The sequence below is a fragment of the Pogoniulus pusillus genome, chromosome 1 (assembly GCF_015220805.1).
Source record: "Pogoniulus pusillus isolate bPogPus1 chromosome 1, bPogPus1.pri, whole genome shotgun sequence".
In the NCBI taxonomy this organism is placed as follows: Eukaryota; Metazoa; Chordata; class Aves; order Piciformes; family Lybiidae; genus Pogoniulus; species Pogoniulus pusillus.
The window spans coordinates 18,207,983-18,234,191 of NC_087264.1; the positions used below are offsets into that span (position 1 = coordinate 18,207,983).

The following is a 26,209-nucleotide window of genomic DNA, read 5'->3' on the forward strand; positions in this document are numbered from 1 at the left end:
TCTCTAAACACAGTCTGTATCGCCTGAAGTGTGTTATGACACAGTGGCTTTGCTTAAGAGATGTAGATTTGAACTGTTTTATTGTGGTTTTGTCTTTTAGTCTGGCCATTATCTAAGCAAATGTACTGAGACTGTAGCTCATTAGGCAAACTACATTGTAGACAATCACATCTGTATGACCCAACTCTCATTCTGTTGTCTGCAAGCCACAGAGTCAGCACCAGCTCTTTCTCTTTGTATGTGCTGACTACTTCAAATAGTTGAGCGTGTCCAGAGAAGGGCGACGAGGCTGGGGAGAGGCCTTGAGCACAGCCCTACGAGGAGAGGCTGAGGGAGCTGGGGTTGTTTAGCCTGGAGAAGAGGAGGCTCAGGGGTGACCTTATTGCTGTCTACAACTACCTGAGGGGTGGTTGTGGCCAGGAGGAGGTTGCTCTCTTCTCTCAGGTGGCCAGCACCAGAACAAGAGGACACAGCCTCAAGCTGCTCCAGGGGAGATTTAGGCTGGAGGTGAGGAGAAAGTTCTTCACTGAGAGAGTCATTGGACACTGGAATGGGCTGCCCGGGGAGGTGGTGGAGTCGCCGTCCCTGGGGCAGTTCAAGGCAAGGTTGGACGTGGCACTTGGTGCCATGGTCTAGCCTTGAGCTCTGTGGTAAAGAGTTGGACTTGATGATCTACGAGGTCTCTTCCAACCCTGATGATACTGTGATACCTCTTCAGCCTTTAGTATCTAATAAAAAATCAACATGCAAACCCCACAATTTTAGAATTTAAACTCCCCATCAGGGCATATACAATCTGTCAAGAATTCCATTCAGCATCAATCTTAAACACTGAAATGGAACTAATTAAAACCCTGCTTGTCCTTGAGACGCCTTTTTTGCCGTTACATGTGGATAACGACACACATGTGGATAACGACACACATGTGGATAACGGCACACATGTGGATAACGGCACACATGTGGATAACGGCACACCAGTTCTTTCAGTTCAGTGGCCAAACTAAACAGATGGGAAATAATTTTGGTCTGGGTAGAGCAGAAAACATTTCAATAAACACAAAACAAAAGGGTTTATTTTGATTTCTTGTTATGCATTGCATGGAAAAAAAGCAAGTTGGAAATGAAAATGTAACTGTACCACTGGAACCATCTCCCGAGTGTGCACCACCAACATATGTTGACCTTTCTCTATTATTTCCAAGCCTTCAGAAAACTTTCATTAAGTGGCATCTGACTTCGTTGTATGTTCTGAAAGCATGTTTATAGAAAATGCAGTATTTACTAAAGACAGAGCTCCCTAACACTGCTGTGAACATGGGTCAATGCTTTCTCTGTCTCTTCCATGGAACATCAGACTGTAAAGAAGGGAAAAGCCAGTTCAGTATTCCCGTCGCGCCAGCAGCAACTCCCTGGCGTTCTACTTATTGTTCTCCACTGAGGGGTTGATTTTTAACTTCAGTTTTGGTTCTTTGGCCTGGCTGTCCTGCACATCCATGTCCAGACACCTCTTTCTGCTCAGAACCAGCTCTCCCACGGTCCACAGCCGCCGGTCAAACCCTGCGCCTCGGGGGCTCCTCCGGACCGGGCACCTCTGCTGACAGCCCCTCCTGGACGCCCGCCCAGGGCTGGGGAACGAGGTCTCCGGGCAGTGAAACTTGCGCCAGGTGTTGGCCCAGGCCATTTACTGAACGAACTGCCTTCACGTGGGCTTTTTTCGCATCCTCAGAATTAATTTACGCTCAACTAACAGCACACCTGCTCGCCTAGCGGCTACTGTTCCCCCAGCATCGCCTCACCCCGGCGCCGCGGAGCTCTGCCAGGCGCCTGCGCCCGTCACGCAGACAAGATGGCGCCTGCGTTCTGCCGGCGGCCGCCTCGGGCAGTCATAGTCTTGGTCTCTTCTGCCACTCAGTGGCTGCTGCGGAGAATTGCCCGAGAACCACATGGCAGACCTGCGGTAAGTGCGGAGTTGTGAACGGCGAGGTGACCCTGAGGGTCTTTTCCAGCCGGGATGTTTCTGTGAGTCTGTGGTTGCGCCGCCCGGCTTTGGTCAGTTCGAAGTGCAATTGACTGCCCCTTCCTTAGCCTCGGTTCCATTCCTGGGGTCCCACATCCAAGCTTGCACACGAGCACACTCTGAGCCCTCTTCCAGGCTCTTTCCCAAGCACCTGAGCTGTTCCTTACCTCTCTTTTCTTTTGGTGTGTGTGTGTGGGGAGGGTGGACCATGAACAGAAACAGTAATGAGTTTGGTCTGTTTAGCGCCGTTGCTGATCTTGTAAGCTGACCGTTTGAAAACCAGGTACAAACCATAGAATCAGCCAGGTTGGAAGAGACCTCCAAGATCATCCAGTCCAACCTAGCACCCAGCCCCTAGCCAGTCAACCAGACCATGGCACCAAGTGCCTCATCCAGGCTTTTCTTGAACACCTCCAGGGACGGTGCCTCCACCACCTCCCTGGGCAGCCCATTCCAATGCCAATCTCTCTCTGTGAAGAACTCCCTCCTAACATCCAACCTATACTTTCCCTGGCACAACTTGAGACTGTGTCCCCTTGTTCTGTTGCTGGTTGCCTGGCAGAAGAGGCCACCCCCACCTGGCTACAATGTCCCTTGAGGTAGTGTGTCGCTCTACGCAGCCAGTGCGGCCTTCTAGGTGTTCCCACGCCGGTGCCGTTCTGAAGCGACAAGGGTGCCACTAAAACATGCAGCGCAGCAGGACTGCTGAGCCCACGCTCATAGGGGTTATGTGTCTCTGGGATCTGAGCTGATGGCTTCCACCTGTGCTGAGAATTGCTCATTAGCTCCAGCCTCTTCAGTGGGAAACTGTACCGAATCATAAAGGCACTGCTTTAGCTGCCGCCAAAGTTGAAACCAGAGACAAGCACTATTAGGGAGCTGTAGTAGGAACAAAGTAGCCCCGTATCCTCTTAGAGTTGATTTAAAGGGGAACAGGCCTTCTCAACTTGGTTTGGTAATTTTAGCACAAGTGGCTACCTTCAGTGAGGTGAGGGAACCTGCTGAGTTCTTCATTGCACAGGATATAAGTGCCTAGCAGGGAGCTGTTTTTTAATTCATAACTGACAGAAATGGATTTATGGTGTGCATAGTCTCTGATAAGAAGCATACTGAAGTAAGGAGACAGCTGATGCATATGTCTGATGAACTGGAAACACAGATTTCCCCACAACTTTGATCCACTTCAGAATGGACAGAGGCTGGGAAGTGTTTCTCTTTGCTTGTTACAGTAGGCTAAGAAGATTGTTAAACCTGTGTCTTGCCTTCTGCCTCATTTCTGATACTACTTGGCAGAATGAATTCCTGCTCTCCCTTGAAAAGGAACTTTTTCCATTTAAGGTTTCAAACTGTACAATCAGGATGGTATTACTTTCTATTTAGACTGTCCAAGAAAAGTTCAATGTAAAAATATGGCTCAGTTATGCTGAAAAAAATTAAAAGTTTCCATGTTATTTGAAAAGGAACAGTGACAGCCTTGTGCTTCCAACAGTTTGCATACACGTGTACAAAACAGATGGTTTCTCAGTTGTCTGATTGAACACTCTGAGGGTTTAGCCTTTTAGGGTCCAGATTGATAAGACAGACACTTTCAGTTATTTTAATCTTAGAACCTCGGAGACTCTCTCTTCAGGTATTACTCTCTGAGTGTTGGAGAAATTCTTGTTAGCAGAGCACACAAGAATTGATAAACAATGAGTAACCCGTGCTGGGAATGTCCTTGAATCCATCTTGGGAGTTTAGATACCAGGCACAGGGTAGCTTCCCCCCACATGCAGCTGCAGGGGGTGGAGTGCAGCTGCAGGTGGGCAGAGTTTAGACAGCCCCAGAGGCTGACCCTCAGATTGTTATGGAATGCTGACCTATTGATGCCTTACAAGTAACTCTGGACCCTCTGACTGTAACCAATCTTAAGCTGAGCACGCCTCTTGCTAGAATGCGTATAAGTTACTGTATCATGGAAATAAAGTGGATTTGACCATCTAACCATATTGGTGAACAAAGAGTCATCTTCCCATAGCGCTCCACCGAACGTGTTTTCTAACATTTGGGTATGAGGGAGCTGGGGTTGTTTAGCCTGGAGAAGAGGAGGCTCAGGGGTGACCTCATTGCTGTCTACAACTACCTGAAGGGAGGTTGTAGCCAGGTGGGGGGTGGCCTCTTCTCCCAGGCAAGCAGCAATAGAACAAGGGGACACAGTCTCAGGTTGTGCTGGGGTAGGTGTAGGCTGAATGTTAGGAGGAAGTTCTTCACAGAGAGAGTGATTTGGCGTTGGAATGGGCTGCCCAGAGAGGTGGTGGAGTCTCTGTGGCTGGAAGTGTTCAAGAAAAGCCTGGATGAGGCACTCAGTGCCATGGTCTAGTTGACTGGCTAGGGCTGGGTGCTAGGTTGGACTGGATGATCTTGGAGGTCTCTTCCAACCTGGTTGATTCTATATTACTAAAGGGTCTGATTCATTGTTCATTGAAGCCAATGGCAGATTCTCCCCTGACTGACGCAGTGGTCACAGATGAGGGCCAGGCACGGAGCAGGTCCCTGTTCTGCCAAGTTTCAGCCAAAGACACACACACGCGAAAAGGCGATGCTTCTTCCAGAGAACTTGCAGTCTAAGATAAAAGATAACAGTACTTGGCTATTTCCTGCTGTTCCTAAAGAACAGTTTGAGGGTTCATAAATTCCAAAGACTTCACTGCAAAAAAATTCTTCAGTTTTAACATAACTGTACCGATCTGTTTCATTTGGGACACCCTAAAAGTTTTCTCCATCTAATAATTCACATTCCTGTATTAGTTGAGAGACACGTATTAGCACTAGAATGAACTTCAGGAAAAAACTCCTTTTAAACAGATGCACTCAGCCAAGCAGTTTCCATATTGCCTCTCTAATTCTGGACCTAAATGTATTTGAATGGAAATGCATTTCCTTAACCTTTGTTTTCTCATTTGGCTAAGTCTACAGGGATCCTGTGTTCTATGTTTGCAAAACGACATTTGCTGCTACAGATTTACTTCAAGGTCAAGTATGATGCAAAAGTATGCTGAGAGAAAGCCAAAGCCTTCTTAAAACGTAGATGTCTTAAATATTATATATGTCTTCTTGCTTAGCAAATAGAGTAGGTGGTTGGATATAACTGAATGGAATGGTGGTGAGTGATTTACTTTCCACTTTTGGACCACTAGTCTTAAGCAAGCACAGAACCATGATGATTATATTATAGAAGGCCTTCATCCATTTCAGAGTGAACAAATCTGCACTTCTTAAACACCTACAGCAACATAAGAACTAGTTGCTTTATCACAGGCATCAACTAGTATAAAACATTTGTTCTTGGCCCGCACCTCTTCTACTATGAAAGAGTTCAGGCTTTAGGAGCATAAAGAGCGCTCCCAGTAGTAGCAAGAAATTCAGAACATAAGAAGTCAGTCAAAACTTACAGAAATTAGACTCTGGGACACCACTGACCTTTAGATACTCTGTAATGGAAACAGAGTGTGCTATTTACAAGAAGTATTTTGTCTTCCTTGAGACTAATAGAAATGAGCTTGGCAGTATGGACTATGGTATGAAATACTTTATCCTTCCCAGTGATTGTTCAGGCTTGTTCATGATTGACCATCCGGCGAGCACTGAATTTGGGAGAATATTACTACACTTCTTTGAATTAAACTTCTCTTTACTATAAAAGCTTCCTTTATTTCTGATTTTTCTTCTCTTTAAATATTCTTTCCCTTCAAATATTATTTGCTGTTGTTTAAAGTGGTAATTTTCAGTACTAAGTACAACTTTCTACAGCTTAATTGTCGTGGTTTACTGGCTTATCATTGCTTTTGCAACACAATGTTTGGCTAACCATTGCTCTCCTACAGCAATGATGTTCTGATATCATAATGATAACATGGTCTTATTTTTAAGAAACTGACCCAACTGCTTCTGTAATACATAAAATTGTTTGTGCAGATTACAGTGCGCTTTGGATCAGTGTTGGAAATCAGAGACTGAAATTCTGAGATCAAAAGTCTTCCCTTGGCTATATTAGAGACATTTTTAGGTGAGCTAGGGACAACAGTTTTCACCACCATGTCTTGTTTTCACCATCTGCTGTGTGACTGTACCTTGTCTGCATCTCAGGCATGTTGGAACTCAGCTTGCTGGCATTTGCAAAATACTTCAACATCTTTGCAAGTGTTACTTGCAGTTACATTTAATTCTGTGGCCTGGACATTGTAATATATATGTGGTGTTCTAAAGTGGTGTATATTGTGACAAGTTTCACTGTGAAAGGCTTATTGCTGTTGTCATTTTCATGATTCTGTTTATTTAAGAGGCTGTTCCTGTATCTTATAAACATTTGTATTTATATGTATATATTAATATGCACAGGATATGTATAAGCTATGTAGAGGAGTATTGTTGCTGCTGGTTTTATTCCTTCAGTCAGTTCCTGATTCCACCTGTTGAACTTCATTTTGCAGTTTACTCCAGTGGACATTTGCCACGGATGACCAATTATTTCCTGGTTTTATTATCCAGCATGTCAAGCTCTTCTTTATAGTGGGGGGAGGGGGTGAGGGTGTGAAGGGGAAATTTAGATGTGCTGATATCATCACCGTATGGTGTTTGGCCAGCTAGAAATGCCTAAAGCTTTGTGGGCAATATATTCTTTCACAGCTGTTTATGGCACACTAAGGTGCATCCACACTTGGCTTTCTCTGTGTTCTGCAAGGGAGTGGAGAAAATGCAGAGCATCAAGCTGAGTGATGCTTTCTCGCTGTCTGTAGAGAGATAAGTATGGGTACTTGTAAAAGAGACAGCATCTTTGAAAACAAGGGCCATTAGCTATTCTCTTTCAGTTTTGTTCTTCACCATACTTGGTCTGGAGTCCAAGAGATCTGTCATAAGCCTGTCAGAGGAAATAATGTATCTCATACCAATTCACAGTATGATCAGATGATTGCAAGCAGATGTGTGAGGGCTGCTTCTGATGTTGCTAACTGCTAAATTCAGCTGGCTGCAAGCACGCATCTAATTATTCCCCCTAGAGGAGAGAATTGTGGCAGGCAGCTCTGGTTGTCAATTTTTCTTTAAAAACTGCTAAAGGGTAAACACAAGCTGCTGCTCTGATCTTCATGGGATCAGAGTGACCCCATGAGGGTGAACTTCAGCACTGTAGTGACTGAAGCAGTTGAGACAAAACTGCTGTCCAAGGCATGAGAGGAAACAAGGCCAACAGCCCTTGGTTCATTCTCACAGGTGATCTGCAGTTCCATTTTGCTAAAGGGGAAAGCCTGGTCACAGGGGACAGTTGGAACTACCAGTGGTCACCTCAGGCAGATGAGTGTGTCCTAGCCAAGGAGCCATGGCCACTGGTTGCCAGCCCAGCAGGGCACAGATGAGGTAGCCCTGTGAGGTATCATCAGGTGTAGTGGGGAGGAGAAAGAAATGGTCTCTCCTGATGACTGCATTGCAGCTGTGCTAGACAGAAGGACTGTAATGCCATCCAGATGGACCTCAGCATCCTGGAGGTGTAGGAGTAGGGATCTGTGAACATTCAATGTAAAGAAGAGAAGGTTTGGGAGAATCTTATCAATGTGTACAAACACCTGAAGAGAGAGTGCATAGAGAATGGAGCCAGGCTCTTTTCAGTGTTCAGTGACAGACCAGAGGCAGTGTGCATAAACTAAATTACAGGCATTTCCTTCTGAACAGTGGAAAACACTTTTACTGCCATGTTATCTGAGCACTGGCACAAAGTACCTGCTGTGAAGTCTCCATCCTTGGAGACAGTCAAAAGCTGACAGGACATGACCCTGGGTACCCAGCTCTCTGTGACTGTGCTTGCCCAAAATATGTTGTGCTGTGACAAGGAGTTGGCCCCAGCAGAACAAGAATATGTGACATCTAAGCTAATTTTTCAGTCCCTTTCTCACTAAGGCCTGATATAGCATTGATGTTCCAGCTTGTTTCTTCCCCCCAAAACCCAAATCATTCAAATTAGAGAACAGTTTTCTGTCTAGTCTGCTTTGCTGAGGCTTTCCAGGCTTTGTCCTAGTCTACAGTCATGTTAACCTCGCTTCATTAGAACATCTGGAAACATCTGTGTTCTTGTGCAAAGACAGGTTAATAGAAACTAGATAAATCATAATGCAACTTGCTAGCGTAGGTTGTGCAACTCCAGTTCTGATTTTGTTGCCACTTAAATAGTTGCAGGTATCATAGCCATTCTACGTGTGTCTGTTTTTGTTAACTTTCCTAAAACACAGAAAACTTAATTTTTTTCTTTGATTTTTTTTTTCTTTTCATTTCCAAAGACTTTGCTGGTAGAAATGCAGTAATGAAATGATGAGTAAAGCATCTACTTCTTACTATAGCAGAAGTATAGCCTGGAGAAGAGGAGGCTCAAGGGAGACCTTATTGCTGTCTACAACTACCTGAGGGGAGGTTGTAGCCAGGAGGAGGTTGCTCTCTTCTCTCAGGTGGCCAGCACCAGAACAAGAGGACACAGCCTCAAGCTACACCAGGGGAAATTTAGGCTGGAGGTGAGGAGAAAGTTCTTCACTGAGAGAGTCATTGGACACTGGAATGGGCTGCCCGGGGAGGTGGTGGAGTCGCCGTCCCTGGAGCTGTTCAAGGCAGGATTGGACGTGGCACTTGGTGCCATGGTCTGGCCTTGAGCTCTGTGGTAAAGGGTTGGACTTGATGATCTATGAGGTCTCTTCCAACCTTGGTGATACTGTGAAATGACTGGAGTTTAGTCTTTATAAACTATTTTGAAATAACATGTCTCCCTACTTCAGAGTTCACATCCAGAATCATGCTGGCATATGCAATTTCAAACTCCTGCCTTTTGTGCATTAATACTCTCTTTCAGCATCGCTGTTGCTTATATTTGTGTTTTGGAAAATACCTGGTTTTCATATTATATTTCTTGTAGCAAAGTGGCTTAAACTTTCCTACATTGAATCCTTGTTATAGTCTCCTATTTACCAAAAAAAAAAAAGGAAAAAAAAAAGACCTCTATATTTCTCAGAGTTCATTTATGCCTGCAAACTCTCCCATCATAATAAAACCAATTCAGAAGCATCCCACAATTGCATAGCACTTGGCAACCAAACTCCCTGGTTCATGTGAACATCTCTCAAGTAGTGCCGGGGTAGGTCTAGGCTGGATATTAGGAGGAAGTCCTTCACAGAGAAAGTGATTGGCATTGGAATGGGCTGCCCAGGGAGGTGGTGGAGACACCGTCCCTGGAGGTGTTCAAGACAAGACTGGATGAGGCACTTAGTGCCATGGTCTAGTTGACTGGATAGGGCTGGGTGCTAGGTTGGAGTGCATGATCTTGGAGGTCTCTTCCAACCTGGTTGATTCTATGATCTCAGTTCTTAATTGTCAAGTATCTCTTTGATTTTAGAGCTACTCAATCTCTTAGATTTTATCCTACTTATAATATTCATCCACATCTTCTGGCGGAAGGAACAAAACCACACGATTTTGACATGTCAACACATGGAAATGTTAAAGCTGGATGGCGAGAATCTTGTGCTTTCTAACCGTGCTCAGCAAAGCAATACGGAATCCTGCCCTCATGCCCTTACCTCTTAGGGCGCCTGGTGACAAGAGCACCACCTTGAGCACAGAGAGCAAAGGACACCTGTTGATAAAACCATGCTGGGAAGTGACACTCGAGGTACAGCTCTTTACTGAGATGAGGATTCTTTCTCGCTAGTTCATGTAGCATTCATGTGAGACAGTTTCAACTTAGGGAAAAAGAAATAGCTTGCACACAAGTCAGTATATATAGACAAATATTTTGAATTATACATTAGTGTCACTCAAACTTTGCACATATTTTGTACAAGCAAATCATCATTTGATGTACCACATCAAATACCAGTGCCTAGTTTTTAGTATTGCTTAGCATAGCTGTTTAAATTCAAAACAGCTACTCTTGCAATGCAGATTGGAAGCAACCTTTGAGAACTCCAGACACTGAGCGCTTGACTACTGAGTGTGGCCATCCAGCCAATTCCTTTTCCAGTGAGTGGTCCACCCCTCAAGTCCACGCTCTTCCAATGCGGTGACCAAGGTGTCATGTGGGACAGTATGAAATGCTTTAGAGAAGTCCAAGTAGATGGCATCACTCCTGAGCCAGGCCAGGATGCCATTGGCTCTCCTGCCCACCTGGGCACATTGCTGGCTCATCTTCAGCTACTATCTGCCGGTACACCCAGGTCCCTTTCCTCCTGGCTGCTCTTCAGCCACTCTGTCCCCAGCCTGTAGTGCTGCTTGGGGTCGTTGTGGCCAAAGTGTAGAACCCTGTGCTTGGCCTCGTTAAATCTCACCCCATTGGCCTCTGCCCACCTACCCAGCCTGTCAAGGTCCCTCTGCAGGGCTCTCCTACCTTCCAACATCTCCACACCTGTTCCTAGCTTGGTGTCCTCTGAAAACTTACTGATGCTGGACTCAATCCCCTCATCCAGATCACCAACAAAGATGTTGAACAGAAGTGGGCCTAGCACTGATCCTGGTGCCACCTTCTACTCTACAACTCCCTAAATGGAGGTTGGAGCCAGATGGGGTGTTGATCTCTTTTCCCAGGGAACAAGTGACAGTACAAAAGGAAACAGCCTGAAATTGTGCCAGGGGGAGTTTAGCTTGGACATCAGAAGAAATTTCACTGAAAGTCTTCTCAGGCCTTGGAACAGGCTGCACAGGGAGGTGGTCGAATCCTCATCTCTGGAGGTGAAGAAAGTCAGAGATGTGCTGCTGAGGGACATGGTTTAGCACCAGCCTTGATCACATTACAGGGTGGATGGACAGGATGATCTTAAAGGTCTTTTCCAAACAAAATGAGCCCTCAGCACTAGAAGGACATGGAACTGTTGGAGTCACTCCAGAGGAGGCCACCAAGATGCTGAGAGGGCTGCAGCAGCTCTGCAATGATCATAGGCTGAGAGAGTTGGGGCTCTGCAGCCTGGAAAAGAGAAGGCTTCCAGGAGACCTTGGAGTGGCCTTCTAGGATCTGAAGGGGGCTAGAGGAAGGCTGGGGAGGGACTATTGAGAAGGTCTTGTGATGAGAGGAGGAGGAGAAATGGGTTTAAAGTGGCAGAGAGGAGATTTAAAGTGGATGGTAGGAAGAAGTTGTTTGCAGTGAGGGTGGTGAGACACTGGCACAGGTTGTCCAGGCAACTTCCCTGGAGGAGTTCAAGACCAGGGTGGATGAAGCCTTGAGTGACCTGTTCTAGCAGGAGGTGTCCCTACCTATGGCAGGGGGTTGGAACCGGCTGAGCTTTGAGGTCCCTTCCAACCTAAACCATTCTATGGTTCTATAAATGTCTCAAAATCACACTTAATTCCTGGCAGTTTTGTGCTTTAGACTCCAGAGTTCCCTTCTGACCTAAACCATTCTATGATTCTAAGAAGACAACAGTAAATCTATCCTATAACCATTAACTTAAACAGGGACTGTAATTAGAGCTCTGAAAGCACAGGCAGGCTGTCGTGTATCTTTGCCAGAAGATTAAATGGTGGAGTTTCCTATTTGAGACAGGAAAGGAGGGAAGTTAACTTGCATAAGGCATGCAACAAAAGAACTGCTTTAAGCAGCTGCCTGCCTCTCCCTGCTAATGAGAGGCACAGCTCCTGGAGTCAGGTGCTTGATATTTAGATTAGCCCCAGTAATTAGGCTTAGAAACTTAGGTTTGGCTAAGGAATGACCTCACTTTTTACTGTAATTGACCAAATGCCTGTAAATAGAAAGGAGCAAAAATCATGCTGGATGTTTTTTTTTTTTTGGCTTCTAGTTGGTATTTTTTTTTCTCTAATTAAAGTCTTTTGGGCTTCTTACAGGGAATGCAGGAGCTAATTAGCACCTCAGGTTATATGTCACACAAGGATCCTGTGCCTGCTGTTAGACAGAATTTCTGGGAATTCCTGTGTGGAGGAGGAAGATGCAGGTATGCAGTGTGAAGAATCAAAGGTAAGTGTATATCCAAGGAGGGGTGTCATGAGCTGTAAAGAAAATAATAAAATGAGAAGCGTAGGAGAGCAGGTTATGTGGAAGAGGAGTGTTGTGAGAAGAGATTCTGTGGTCTTGGAGGCCTTTAGTAAAGGCTTCATGTGTTTCTGAGTTGTTAAAGAGGAGAAAATCCCTAGATGGATTAAAATCTGGGGGTGAACGAGCTAGGCAAGTGCTGCCAGTTACACAGTGTTCTATGAATGCTCGGGGGTCAAGAGCAAGATTTCAGAGGTGTTCAGTCACAGAAGAGATCTCTGGAATAGTTGTTGGTGCCTGCTGCTGGCCTTGGCTTTGTGGATGGTTCCTTCTGAGGTCCTTTGTGATCTCTGTAGAAGGTCATAGTGTTGGTGGGGAGAACAGTTGGAGAAGGCAGCGGAGGAAAACGAAGTAAAAGCATGAAAAAGTCAAAACAGGAATGGCAAAATACAGACTGTTTGCATTTCACCTGAGCTGCTGGATGTCTGATGGTGGTTTGTATACAGCTGGCTGTCCAGACAGTTGTTATGGTGTCCTGGGTTCACTGAGATGGAGGCTGTTAGCAGTTGGTAATCAGTCAGGACAGCTGCTCCAGGCTGGCACCAGGTGTATCCCGTGCTCTCTTTACCACTTCGTTGTGATGTGTGCTGCATTGTAATGGTTCAGCTCCTCTTAAAAGGAAAAACAAACAAAACTCAAGCAATATCCCAAAACCCTTCATCTCACAATTTATTCCATGTTTCCAGTGACATCTTGTTGCTGTCACAGTTCCTTAAATACTCATCAGATCAGTATTTTAGCCTTTAGAAGCCCAGCAGTGGGGTCTGACTGGTAACACAGCAGCTTCCACTGTGGTGTCAGGTTCTAGCTTGGCTTGGTGTGATGGCCATAGCATGTTTCTTCACTGATCATTTGTTTGGATTGCTTCGGTGTTCACCCTTTCCCTTCTTGTATAAACCATTGACCCCTTCTGAGCCTGCACAGCTCACTAAAGGAGGAGCATTCCTCTGCCTTCTCCCTTCCTGTGTTCTTGGCCATTTTCATAGAATCAGTCAGGGTTGGAAGGGACCACAAGGATCATCCAGTTCCAGCCCCTCTGCCGTGGGCAGGGACACCCCACAGTAGATCAGGCTGTTCTGAGCCTCATCCAGCCTGTCCCTAAGCACCTTCAGGGATGAGGCTTCCACCATCTCCCTGGGCAACCCCTCCCAGATTCTCACCACTCTCATGCTGAACAACTTCTTCCTAACATCCGCTCTGAATCTGCCCATTTCTAGCTTTGTTCCACTCCCCACAGTCCTTTTACTCCCTGACAGCCTGAAAAGTCCCTCCCCAGCTTTCTTGTAGCCCCCTTCAGATACTTCAAGGCCACAAGAAGGTCACCTGGGAGCCTTCTCTCCAGACTGAACAGTCCCAACTCCCTCAGTTTTTTTTTTGCTGGCTTTGCTCACTCCATCAGAACAGCAGTTCCTGGATATCAGAACCAAGATGATGGCAGGGTCACACTGAGAGAAGAAACATGTATCTGCCTCAGCTTTGTGATTTTGTTTACCACATTGTTGTGGTTCTTGTGTTGGCCTTCTCTAGCTTTCTATGGCGAATCAGCACAGAAATGCTGATAGAAGGAGAAATGTCACCTGTAGAGGAGTACTCAAGATAGCTGTAATTGCAAGAGAAGCTACAGAGTATCACAGAACACTTTAGGCTGTAAAAGACCTTTCAAGATTATCAAATCCAGTCATTCTCTAACTTGCTAAACCATTCCCTCAGCACCACACCTCTGCCTCTTAGAAACACCTCTGAGGATGGGGATTCAACCACCTCCCTCAGCAGCCTGTTCCAGGGCTTGAGAACCTTTTCAGTGAAAATGTTTCTTCTGATATCCAACCTAAACCTTCCCTGGTGCAACTTGAGGTTGTTTTTTTCTTGCCCTATCACTTGTTCCTTGGGACAAGAGCAACTTGGCTCCAACTTCCTTTCAGGAAGTTGTAGAGAGCAATGAGGTCTCCCAGGCTGAACAGCTCCAGGCACCTCAGCTGCTCTTCACCAGACCTGCTCTACAGACTGTTCACCAGCTTCACTGCTCTTCTCTGGACCTGCTGCAGCCCCTCAATGTCCTTCTTGGAATGAGTGACCCAAAACTGAACCTACTGGTCAAGTTGTGGCCTCACTAGTGCTGAGTACAAGGGGACAGTCTCTACCCTGGTCTGGCTGGATTGCTGATCCAGGCTGGGATGCTGCATCCAGATGGAAAGGCCCAAGAAGCATTTCCATATGGGAAACACAGAAGCCAGAAACCCTGGATTTTGTTAAAGCTGGTGTGATGTGGAATGATGCAGCAACATGCTGAGGAGCTCGCGTCCACGAGATGGCAGGAGCTGCCTGCTGTGCTTCGCCTGCCTCTGGCCAGCTCACCCAGCTCTGCCTGCAACTCCTCCTTCTACAAACAAAGTTATGATCCTGGTAACGTTTAGCGATTCAGTGCCCTTTTCTGTGATTCTTAGAGACGAGAATGAGGGAGGCCTTGAAAACATGTTCTCTGGGGCACAGCTAAGCTTGTGCCTGAGTCAGGAAAGCTGTGCCTCTTCTGCATGCTCCACTGCTGGTTACAGCTCCTTTCATGGGTCCTCGGACTAGACAGGAGGCTCTGCAGGCTGGATTTTGCTGTCTTACAGGACGTAAAATTTCCTGCCTTGTTTCAGTTGGACTTGCAGGAGAGATGAGCACCTGCTAGGGAAGGATTTCTGATCTGGCCCAGAAGCCAACCACAGGTGTAGAGTCCAAGAATAGAATATTTTCAGTTGGAAAAGACCTTTAAGAACTTGTGTGAGGTGTCCCTGCCCATGTCAGGGGTGTGGAACTAGGTGATCCTTGTGGTCCCTTCCAACTCTGACTGATTCCATAAAGATCATCCAGTCCAAGCATTCTCTGGCTCTATCAAGGCTGGTGCTGAACCATGTCCTTCAGCACCACATCCCTGCAGCTTTGTGACACTTCTGGGGATGAGGATTCAGCTACCTCCCTTGCTAGCTTGTTCTGTGGTTCAGGAACACTTTCAGTCAAGAAGTTTCTTCTAATGTTCAACCTAAATCTCCTCTGGTGCAACTTGAAGCCGTTTCCTCTCATCCTGTCACTTGTTCCTTGGGATGAGAGACCATCACCCTCCTGCCTTCAACCTCCTTTCAGGGAGTTAGAGAGTCAGAAGGGGACAGTGTCTGCTGTGCAAGTTTGCTGCTGACACCAAGCTGGGAGGCTTGGCTGATAGAGCTGAAGGCTGTGTGGCCATGCAGCGAGACCTGGACAGACTGAGGGCTGGGCACAGAGAAACCAAATGAGGTTCAACAAGGACAAGTGCAGAGTCCTGCACCTGGGCAGCAATAATAAAGTGCACCAGTACAGGCTGGGAGGTGACCTGCTGGAGAGCAGCCCTGTGGAGAGGGACCTGGGAGTGCTGGTGGAGAACATCCATGGCACAGCAATGTGGCCTGGCGGCCAAGAGGGCCAATGGGATCCTGGGGTGTATTAGGAAGAGTGTGTCCAGCAGATCAAGGGAGGTTCTCCTCTGCCTCTACTCTGCCCTGGTCAGACCTCATCTTAAGTACTGCCTTCAGTTTTGGGTTCCCCAGTTTAAGAGGGACAGGGATCTGCTGGAGAGAGGCCAAGGGAGGGCTATGAAGATGATGAAGGGACTGGAGCACTGCCTGATGAGAAGAGGCTGAGGGATCTGGGGCTGCTTAGTCTGGAGAAGAGAAGAATGAGAGGGGATTTAATCAATGTTTATCAATGTCTGAGGCGGGGGGGAGGGGGAACAAACTCTGCTCACTTGCTCCCTGGGATAGGACAAGGAGAACTGGATGGAAGCTGCAGCACAGGAGGTTCCAGCTCAACACAAGGGGCAACTTCTTTCCTGGAAGGATCCCAGAGCACTGGAACAGGCTGCCCAGAGAGGTTGTGGAGTCTCCTTCTCTGGAGCCTTTCAAGGCCTGTCTGGATGTGTTCCTTTGTGATCTGTGCTAGATTGTATGGTCCTGCTGTGGCAGGGGGGTTGGACTCGATGATCTCCTTGGGTCCCTTCCAACCCCTAACATCTTGTGAGCCTGTGAAGGTCTCCCCTCAGCCTTCTTTTCTCCAGACTAAAAAAAAAAAAATTCCCTCAGCTGCTCCTCACCAGACCTGTTCTCCAGACACTTCACAGCTTTGCTGTCTCTTTCTGAACCTGCTCCAGCCTTGTAATGTCCTCCTTGTAGTAATGGCAAGCCTCACTGAGTACTTCCAGTGCCTCTGCCTTCTTGGTGTTAAAACTGAGTGCTCTGCCTCCCACATGAAATGCTTTCCCATCAGTTCCTAGAGGCTTCCTTTTCTCAGCTTCTGATAGAGCCAAAGCTTTGAAAACATTGAGAAAATTAGCCAAGGAAATGCTTTTCAGAGCCAACACAGCAATGGCTTTGATGTTACCTGAGAACTGTGTGGGGCTGGCACTGTTTGTGGCTGATTAATGACCTGCTTAGTTCCTTGCTGGTGAGGGTTTATTATGGCTTGTGTCTGTCACTTCCCTTCTTATTCCTGTGTATCTCACAAGTGAATACTGCAGCTCATAGATTCCAGGGAACAAGTCTGAGGTTTCTTAAGGAGAGGTGATTTTAATCACCCTGTTAAGAGGACAACACCACTAGGTTACAGAGTTTGATGTTATTTCCCAGACAGGTGAGATAGCTTCACAGTGTCATGGAATCTCAGGCTGGTTTGGATGGGAAGGGACCTTTAGAGGTAATCCTGTCCAGTTCCCTGCAGTCAGGAGGGACATCCCCAACTAGGGCAGGTTGCTCAGAGCCCCCAAAAACCTCACCTGGAAGAGTTCCAGGGATGGGGCATTCAGCATTTCTCTGGGCAACCTGGGCCAGACTTTCACCACCCTCAGTGTCAAACATTTCTCCCTTCTCCCCTGTCTTGATCTCCCTCTTTCAGTTCTAACCATCACCCCTTGTCCTGTCACAACAGGCCCTGCTCAAAAGTCTGTCCTCAGCTTTCTGCTTGGCTCCTTGAAAGGCCACCAGAAGGTCTCCCTAGATCCTTCTCCAGTTTGAACAATCCCAACTCTCTCAGCTTGGCCTCACAGCAGAGTGCTTCCAGTCCTCACATCATTGCTGTGGTCTCCTTTCATCCTCCTCTGGCAGCTCCATGTCTCTGCTGTGCTGAGGACTCCAGAGCTGCCCCCAATTCTGAACATGGAGTCTCAGCAGAGTGGAACAGAGGGGCACAATCCCTCTCTGGGAGATTGTACAAGCAGTTCTGCAGAAATAACAGCAGTTTACAAATTCTGGTAGATGGATTTGGCTGTGGTGGTCCTTTTCTGGCAGTGTTATTTTGCACTATTTGCATTCATGGGCAGCGAACCACCCCAGGTGTAACATACTTCAGAGCTTAGGTACTTGAAGTTCCTGACCTAAAAGTTGCAAACTAGGGCAGTGCTTTGGGCAGAGGCATTTGTGTTTTTACTGCTTTTGTCTTCCTCCCACATCTGCTTAGGCCAGCATCAGAGGCAGGGTGCTGAGCTACACAACACTTTGATTCTCCTGCTTTTCTGTAGTCAAGGTGATTTGCCTGAAATGCTGAGCAAAGTTCATTGAGTCAATTCCTGGTCCAAAGGGCTTCCAGCCTTGTTGAATCAAAGAGGAGAAGAAACATCCAGACCCCAGGTTGAGTGAGTGATCTGGGTCTGTGCAGAGCTGTAGCTTCTAGGCCTGTGTTTTAAGAGGGACACAAAGGGGTCCTTGTGGATCAGGGCAGAGGCCCACGTAGGGCAGTGCCCTTGCTCTGCTTGTAGCTGTTGGTGGGTACTTGGGCAGAGAACACACTAAGAGAAGCAGGCAGTGATGCCTTTCTGTTGTGGCCTCAGAGCACAGTCCCATTTACTTGCCCAGAACCAGTCCTGAAGAGCCTTTCTGTTGTAGCCTCAGAGCACAGCCCCATTTACTTGCCCAGAACCAGTCCTGAAGAGCCTTTCTGTTGTGACCTCAGAGCACAGTCCCATTTACTTGCCCAGAACCAGTCCTGAAGAGCCTTTCTGTTGTGGCCTCAGAGCACAGTCCCATTTACTTGCCCAGAACCAGCCCTGAAGAGCCTTTCTGTTGTCAGTAGTGGTGCAGGACAGGACATGAGTTAGGCTAGAGACATCTGAACCTGAGAGACTTCAGCCAAAAGCGTGTGCTGGACAATTTAAGCCAAGGTAAAGGCAAAGTGCTTGGCCAGCCTAGTGCCTGTGAAGCCTGAACAGCTGCTTTGAAATATCCCATTGCAGTAGCATTGGTATTAAGGGTTAGAATGGATTTGGTTGGAAAAGATGTTTAAGATCATCCAGGCCAACTCTTCTCTAACTCTGCCAAGGCTGGTGCTAAACCATGATCCTGAGCACCACACCTCAGCTTTGAAGCACCTCTAGGAATGGAGATTAAACCACCTCCCTGGGCAGCCTGTTTCAGTAACTCCTTTCAGTGAAGAAGCTTCTTTTAATGTCCAACATAAACTGCCTGGGTGCAACCTGAGGCCATTTCTCCTTGTCCTGTGTCCTAAGGAGAAGACTGACTCCTCTGATCAGGGAGATCAGGGGTGTCCTCACTGCTGTCTATAACTCCCTGAAGGGAGGCTGTAGCCAGGTGGGGTTGGTCTCCTCTGCCAGGCACGCAGCAACAGAACAAGGGGACACTCTCTCAAGCTGTGCCAGGGGAGGTCTAGGCTGGATGTTAGGAGGAAGTTCTTGCCAGAGAGAGTGATTGGCATTGAAATGGGCTGCCGAGGGAGGTGGTGGAGTTGCCTTCTCTGGAGGTGTTGAAGCCAAGCCTGTCTGGGGCACTTAATGCCATGGTCTGGTTGATTGGTTAGGGCTGGGTGCTAGGTTGGACTGGATGAGCTTGGAGGTGTCTTCCAACCTGCTTGATTCTATAATTCCTTTCAGGGAGTTCACAGGCTCACAGGATGTCAGGGGTTGGAAAGGACCCAAAAAGATGGGAGTCCAACCCACCTGCCAGAGCAGGACCATACAATCTAGCTCAGGGCGCACAAAAACACTTCCAGACAGGCCTTGAAAGGCCCTAGAGAAGGAGACTCCACAACCTCTCTGGGCAGCCTGTGCCAGTGCTCTGGGACCCTTACAGTCAACAGATTGCCCCTTGTGTTGAGCTGGAACCTCCTGTGCTGCAGCTTCCATCCATTGCTCCTTGTCCTATCCCAGGGAGCAGTGAGCAGAGCCTGTCCCCCCTCCTGACCCCCAGCCCTCAGATATTTAGAAACCTTGATTAAATCCCCTCTCAGTCTTCTCTTCTGCAGACTAAACAACCCCAGGTCCCTCAGCCTCTCCTAATCAGACAGTGCTCCAGTCCCCTCATCATCCTCATAGCCCTCATGGTTGTAGAGAACCAGAAGGTCTCCTCTCAGCCTCCTTTTCTCCAGGCTGAACATAGAGTACTATCATAGAATCAACCAGTTTGGAAGAGACCTCCAAGATCATCCAGTCCAACCTAGCACCAACCCCAGGTTCCTCAGCTGCTCCTCACAGGACCTCTTCTTCAGCCCCTGTTGATGGATGCTGAACTGTGAGCTCTACATTAGATCTGCACTGTGTGGTAGCAGAGGGAGAGCCACCTCTGGTCCCAGGGACACCTTCTTCCCAATCCTGCCACTTAGGAGACACTGTGATCTGTCAGCCTGCTGGCTGCTAATGCTTGTTCTTACCACAGCACAGATTACCAAGCCATTAGCAGAGTGGATGTTGGCTACCTGCAGATTACTCATCGGTGAGCACTTGTAACAGTTGGAAATCGCTGTTACCATTTTTTAAGCGCCTCGTTTTCCCAGCCCCCTGGATGTCTGCCAGATGTCTTGCTAGGGGCAGGCCTGAGAAGGACATTTTTCAGGTTTGAGAGCTCCTGTGTCCCTCAGCATCGCATCTCTGGCTCTTTAAACCCCCTCCAGGGACTGGGGGAGGGGTGGGATTCAACCAGCTCCCTGGACAGCCTTGTTCCAGTCTTTGAGAACCCTTTCAGGGTTCTTCTCATGTTCAACCTAAACGTCCCCTGTGGGCAACCTAAGACCATTTTAATCAGTCCAATTCACATTTACATAGAATCAACCAGGTTGCAAGAGACCTCCAAGATCATCCAGTCCAACCTATCCACCAGCCCTAGCCAGTCAACTAGACCATGGCACTAAGTGCTTCATCCAGGCTTTGCTTCAACACCTCCAGGGACGGCGACTCCACCACCTCCCTGGGCAGCCCATTCCAATGCTAATCACTCTCTCTGTGAAGAACGTCTTCCTAACATCCAACCTAAACCTCCCCTGGCATAGCTTGAGACTGTGTCCTCTTGTTCTGTCCCTGGGTGCCTGGCAGAAGAGACCAACCCCACCTGGCTACAGCCTCCCTTCAGGTGGTTGTAGACAGCAATGAGGTCTGCCCTGAGCCTCCTCTTCTCCAGGCTAAACAACCCCAGCTCCCTCAGCCTCTCCTCATATTTTTTTTCCACTTCCATGCAGGAAGAGGAACTTTTCCTGAGGAGCTACTGTGTGTTCCTGGGATAATCCAACCTGGTGCCGCTTCTAGCCGTGCCCTGGGTAGACCCCCAGAGGTGGGAAGGGTGTTTGCAGGTGCTCCCTGCTCAAAGCAGAGTCACTTTGTTAAGGGAGAGTGGCTGCTAGGGAGTATCTGTCACTTATTTAGTGTCTGCCAGCTCTAACCCTTGCCAGGGTTGCTCTGGGTTGTGTCGAGGAGAGTTTTCACTGCCTTTTGAGGGTGGGCAATCCAAACCTTAATGCAGGCAGCCTGTTCCAGGGTCCAGTCACCCTTGGTCTGGAGTTTTCTTTCTTATGTTCAGATGTTAATTCACATATTTACACCTGTGCCTGCTGTCTCTTCACTGGGTGCCGCTGAGAAGAACACAGATCTGTCTTCTTTGTACCCTGCCTTTAGGAACTGGCAAGATCTGCAGCCTTCTTCAGGCTGAACAGTCCCAGCTCTCTCAGGCTTTCTACAGGCAAGGGATGCTCCCATCCTTTCCTCTTTGTGGGTCTTCACTGGACTCTGAGGCTAGCCCCATCCCTTGATGCAGCCCAGCATGCTGGTGTTTGTCTATCATGCCATTGGCTCATGTTCAATTTGTTGTACACCAAAACCCTGAGTGTTTTCCAGCCAGTTGGCCACCAGCATATACTGGTTCAGGGAGTTATTCCTCCTCAGCTGCAGGACTTGGCTTTTCCTTTTATTGAACTCCTTGAGGTTCTTCTCAGCCCATTTTTCCAGCCTATCCAGGTCTTAAGTTTCAGCACAGCCTTGCAGTCTATCGGTTACTCTTCCTGGTTGCCTCACAGAGTCATTTAGGCTGGAAAAGACAGTTAAGATCATAGACTACAACCATTGCCCCAACACTGCAAAGTCCACCACTAAACCTGGCTTAGTGCTGGTTCCTCAGCACCACATCTACACAGCTTTGAAACCTCTTCAGGAATGGCAACTCCACCAGTACTCTGGGCAGCCTAAGCTAGGCCTTGGCAATCTCTTTGGTCAGCTTGCTGAGGATGCTGTGTTTTGTGCCACCATCCAGGTCGAGAGTAAAGATAATGAAGAGATTTGGCTTGAATATTCACCTCTGGGATATGATCTGAGGAGCAGTGGAAAAACATGCTTGGAATCATCTAGCAAGGCCAGGCTAAGAAGGTGTCTCTCCTGACTCCCTTTTCCCCATTGTAACAACTCCTCTGTTAAATTTCAGCTCTTTCATGCCTTTTCCAGAATAAAATTACTTGATCAGTGTTTGCATTTGCTTGGGCTGGAAATGAGAGTTGGTGGAGAAACCTTTCTGGTCAATAACTCTTTTCAGAGCCTAAAGCTGCAGCAGAAGGGCTGAGAGCTGGCCACAGACACAGCAAGCAGCCAATCTCCTGTCCTCAGCCTCCTCCATTACCCCCTGAGTTATGAGTGGTGGCATTAAATCTGGCTTTGCTGGGTGAATGAGCAGTCTGTGCTAGGCTGGGGCTGCCAGTGAGCCAGCAGGTGCTGACTCAGAAACATGGAATTGTTTGGGTTGGAAAAGGCCTCTAAGATCAACCTCTATGGTCCAGTCTTCACCCTAACACCACTGTGGCCATCAAACCATGCCCCCAAGTGCTATGTTCACATGTTTCTTGAATGGCCCATCTCTGGAGGTCTTTAAGACCAGGCTAAATGGGGCTCTGAGCAGCTCTGTTCTAGTGTGAGGTGTCCTTGCCCATGGCAGGGGAGTTAGAACTTAGATGATCCTGTGGTCCCTTCCAGCCCTGATAATTCTATGGTGACTCCACCACCTCCCTGTGCAGCCTATTCCAATGCCTGACCACTCTTGGGGGGTGTTAAATTGTTCCTTATGTACAACCAGAAGTTTCCCTGGTAGAATTTCAGGCTGTTTCCTCTTGTTCTATTGCTTGATACAAGGGAGAAGAGACCAACCCCTACCTGACTCCAACCTTCTTTCAGGGAGTGGTAGAGAACCAGAAGGTCTCCCTTCCAGGCAAAGCAACCTCAGTTCTCTCAGATGCTCCTTACCAGCCCTGTTCTCCAGACCTGTCACCAGCTTCCTTGACCTTCTTGGGCTTGCTCCAGCCCCTCAATGTCCTTCTGGGAGTGAGGGGCCCAAAACTGAACCCAGTATTCAAGGTGTGGCCTCACCAGTGCCCAGTCAGGGGTGCAGTCACATCCCTCCTACTGCTGGCCATGCTACCAGGATGCTGGTGGCCTTCTTAGTCACCTGAGCACACAGTGGCTCATCTTCAGCTGCTCTTGACCAACAGCTCCAGGTGCTTCTCTGCTGGGCAGTTTCCAGCCACTCTGTTCCAAGCATGGAGCATTGATGGGGTTGTTGTGACCTAAGTGGAGGATGCAGTACTTGGCCTTGTTGAACCTCATCCCATTGGATCCAGCCCTTGGATCTTGGCTGTTCAGATCCCTTTGCAGAGCCTTCCTACTTATCAGCAGATCAACACTGTCACTCATTGTAGTGTCCTCTGCAAGGCTGGAGAGCTAAGGTTTGTAGTCCTGGTGGCAGTGAGACTCCAAGACACCTCTCAGTAGTGGTGGTGGAGGCAGAAACCCTCTGCTTTGCTTCATGATGCAGTTTGCTCAGCCTGCAAGGATGATGATATGAGAAGGGCTTTTAAAAATGGTTGGCCAAGGGGAGCAAACCAGATGTAGCTTACATCAGTGCTACTATCAGAGAGCTTCCATCTGGATGGCAGGTGATAGAATGAGAGGAAATGGCCTGAAATTGTGCCAGGGGAGGTTTAGTTTGGGTATGAGGAATAATTTCTTTCCTGCAAGAGTGGTCAGGCATTGGAACAGGCTGCCCAGGGGGAGGGTGAAGTCACCATCCCCCATGGAGGTGTTCAAGAAAGGTGGGCATGGTTTAATGGCCATGGTGGTGTTGGATTGATGGTTGGGCTCGATGATCTCAGAGGCTTTTCTCTGAGCCAAACAAGTCTGATTTATGATTATTTTATCCCATTTACAATTGTGGCAGCATTTTTGCTTTCTAGTTTTACCGGCCCTTTTCCCTCCCTGATGTTTGCATCCCTGAACACACCAAAGAAAAATGGTCTCTTCCAGCCTTTGGTTTAGGTTTGGTTTGTTTTTCTTATGGCTGAAATCAACCAAGTTCTTCCTGGGGCCGCTCGGGTCATGCTGTGAGCATGGTGCAGAGATCTCTCATCCTGCAGAGCTCTTGCTGGCCTGGTGACAGATGTGCAGTGGCACTGTTCCCTTAGCTAATACATCCTGTGAAAGGGCTGATGCTGGTCAGTGCTGCAAGTTCCCAGCTCAGGCTCTGATCACTGAGGCACTTGCTAAAGTTCAGGGCAGGTTTGCACAGCCAGAAGCTGCTTCTAGCAGGGAGAAGCTGATGGGGAGAGTTGCAGCCAAGGGCTGGGCTGCAGAAAGGCTCTGCCTGAGACTTGCTGTCCTGCAGACCAAGGACATTGCCATGGCGTGCAGAGGTGACAGCTACAGGGAGGAGCAGCCAGAACAGGTGACCCTCAACTGACCTGGGAGTGCTGATGGACAAGTTCCCCATGAGGGAGCAATGTGTCCTGTTGTCCAAGAAGGTCAATGGTTTCCCAGGGTGCATAAAGAAGTATGGCCAGCAGCTCAAAGGAGGTTCTCCTCCTCCTCTACTCTGTCCTAGTAAGGGCACTTCTGGAGTCTTGGGTCCAGTTTTGGGGTATTCAGTTCCAGACACAGGGAACTACTGGAGAGGGTACAGTGAAGGCTCCGAAGATGCTGAGAGGCCTGGAGCATCTCTGAAGAGGAACAGCTGAGACTCCTGGGGCTGTTTAGTGCTTGGTTAATAGCTGGACTCGATCTCAAAGGTCTCTTCCAACCCAAACCACTCTGTGATACAGAAATGATTGCACCAGTCTAGTGAGGCTAAGCACCAATGGCATCTTTTTCCTTTCCCTCTCTGTATCCCTTTCAAGATGACAAGAAGAAAAGCTGTTAATAAAATGATTTTCAAAGATGCTTAACATCTCAGCTGGCTGGAGATCAGTGGGACCTGCAGCTTATGCAGTATGATGGAACATCAGCAGTGTAGGAGAGAAACTCTAATGCAGAAGGAAGGGAAATTGATGTCCACTGTGGGTTGCTATGGCTACTAGGTACATCTTGCTCCTCTTTCCCTTTGGATGTCTTCATTTCTTCCTCAGAACTGTGGTCACTGATAGCAGAATTTTAGACTAGCACGAGGTAGCTTAGGATTGGACGTCAGGGAGAAGTTGGGGAGGGATTATTGACAAGGTCTTGTGATGACAGAACAAGGAGCAATGGGTTTAAACTGGGAAAGGGGAGATTGAAACTGGGTGTTGGGGAGAAGTTCTTTGCAGTAAGGGTGGTGAGACATTGGCATAGGTCAGGGAAAGTTGTGGATGCCTCATCCCTGGAAGTGAGTATTCAAGGCTATGGTGGATAATGCCTTGAGCAACCTGGGCTAGTGGAAGGTGTCCCTGCCCATGGCAGGGAGATTGGGACTGGATCATAGACTCACAGGATATTAGGGGTTGGAAGGGACCCAAAGAGCTCATCGAGTCCAACCCCCCTGCCAGAGCAGGACCATACAATCTAGTGCAGGTCACACAGGAATGCATCCAGACAGGCCTTGAGAGGCTCCAGAGAAGGAGGCTCCACAACCTCTCCAGGGAGCCTGTTCCTGTGCTCTGGGACCCTTCCAGTCAAGATGTTCCCCCTTGTGTTGAGCTGGAACCTCCTGTGCTGCAGCTTCCATCCATTGCTCCTTGTCCTATCCCAGGGAGCAGTGAGCAGAGCCTGTCCTCTACCTCCTGACCCCAACCCTCAGATAGTTATAGACATTGATTAAATCCCCTCTCAGTCTTCTCTTCTCCAGGTCCCTCAGCCTCTCCTCGTCAGACAGTGCTCCAGTCCCCTCATCATCATCGTAGCTCTCCCTTGGACTCTCTCCAGCAGATTCCTGTCCCTCTTCAACTGGGGAGCCCAAAGCTGAAGGCCGTACACAAGATGGGGTCTCAGCCAGGCAGAGTAGAGGGGGAGAAGAACATCCCTCCCAAACCATTCTGTGATTCATTGTGACCAGGAGATGATTAATTGTAGGTGCAGCTTGATGCCCCCAGTAACACCTATCACAGGATGCAGGGCAGCTGGAGCTGCTGGTCTTTTCCACCAGGACAATGTACAGGACACCATGTGCTGGTTTCTCACGGAGATGAGGAGAAGAGATCACTGCTGGGGCAGTGAGAGTGCGAAGGATCTCTGAGTCAGGGCTGCTGCTGGGCAGTGACATCCTCCCCTAGGGAGTGTGGAGAGTGAGTGAATTATTCCCTGGCTTCTTTTGGAAGAATTATAAAAAGGTCTAAAAAGAGATCCTGAAGCTGCAGTCTTTTAGTTGCCTCAGAGCTGAAGGTTTCTATTTTAGGGAGTGATGAATGAGCTAATCTTTTGGAAGTGGTTTTATTCTTCAGAGGTGTCTTTTGCAATAAAGAGAAGACCTTCATTTTCACAGATGCTTCAACCATGTCTGGTGGTGCCCTTTTAGTTCCTCAGAGTGATCCTTTCTATTGAAATTAAGGCATGAGCTCTCATTTGATTGCTACAGATGCTGACAGGTCTGACTTTGTTTTCCTAGCATGAGCAGAGCATCCCCTGTAAGACCTCT

The 26,209-nt window shown here is 47.9% G+C and overlaps 1 long non-coding RNA gene across 1 annotated transcript; it reads left to right on the top strand.

Moving 5' to 3' along the window:
- The first annotated feature begins 1,757 nt into the window (after positions 1-1,757).
- On the top strand, positions 1,758-26,209 carry LOC135180591 (uncharacterized). Its single transcript, XR_010304496.1, has 3 exons — positions 1,758-1,960; positions 11,864-11,993; positions 25,648-26,209. It is a non-coding gene; the product is annotated as an uncharacterized LOC135180591 (long non-coding RNA).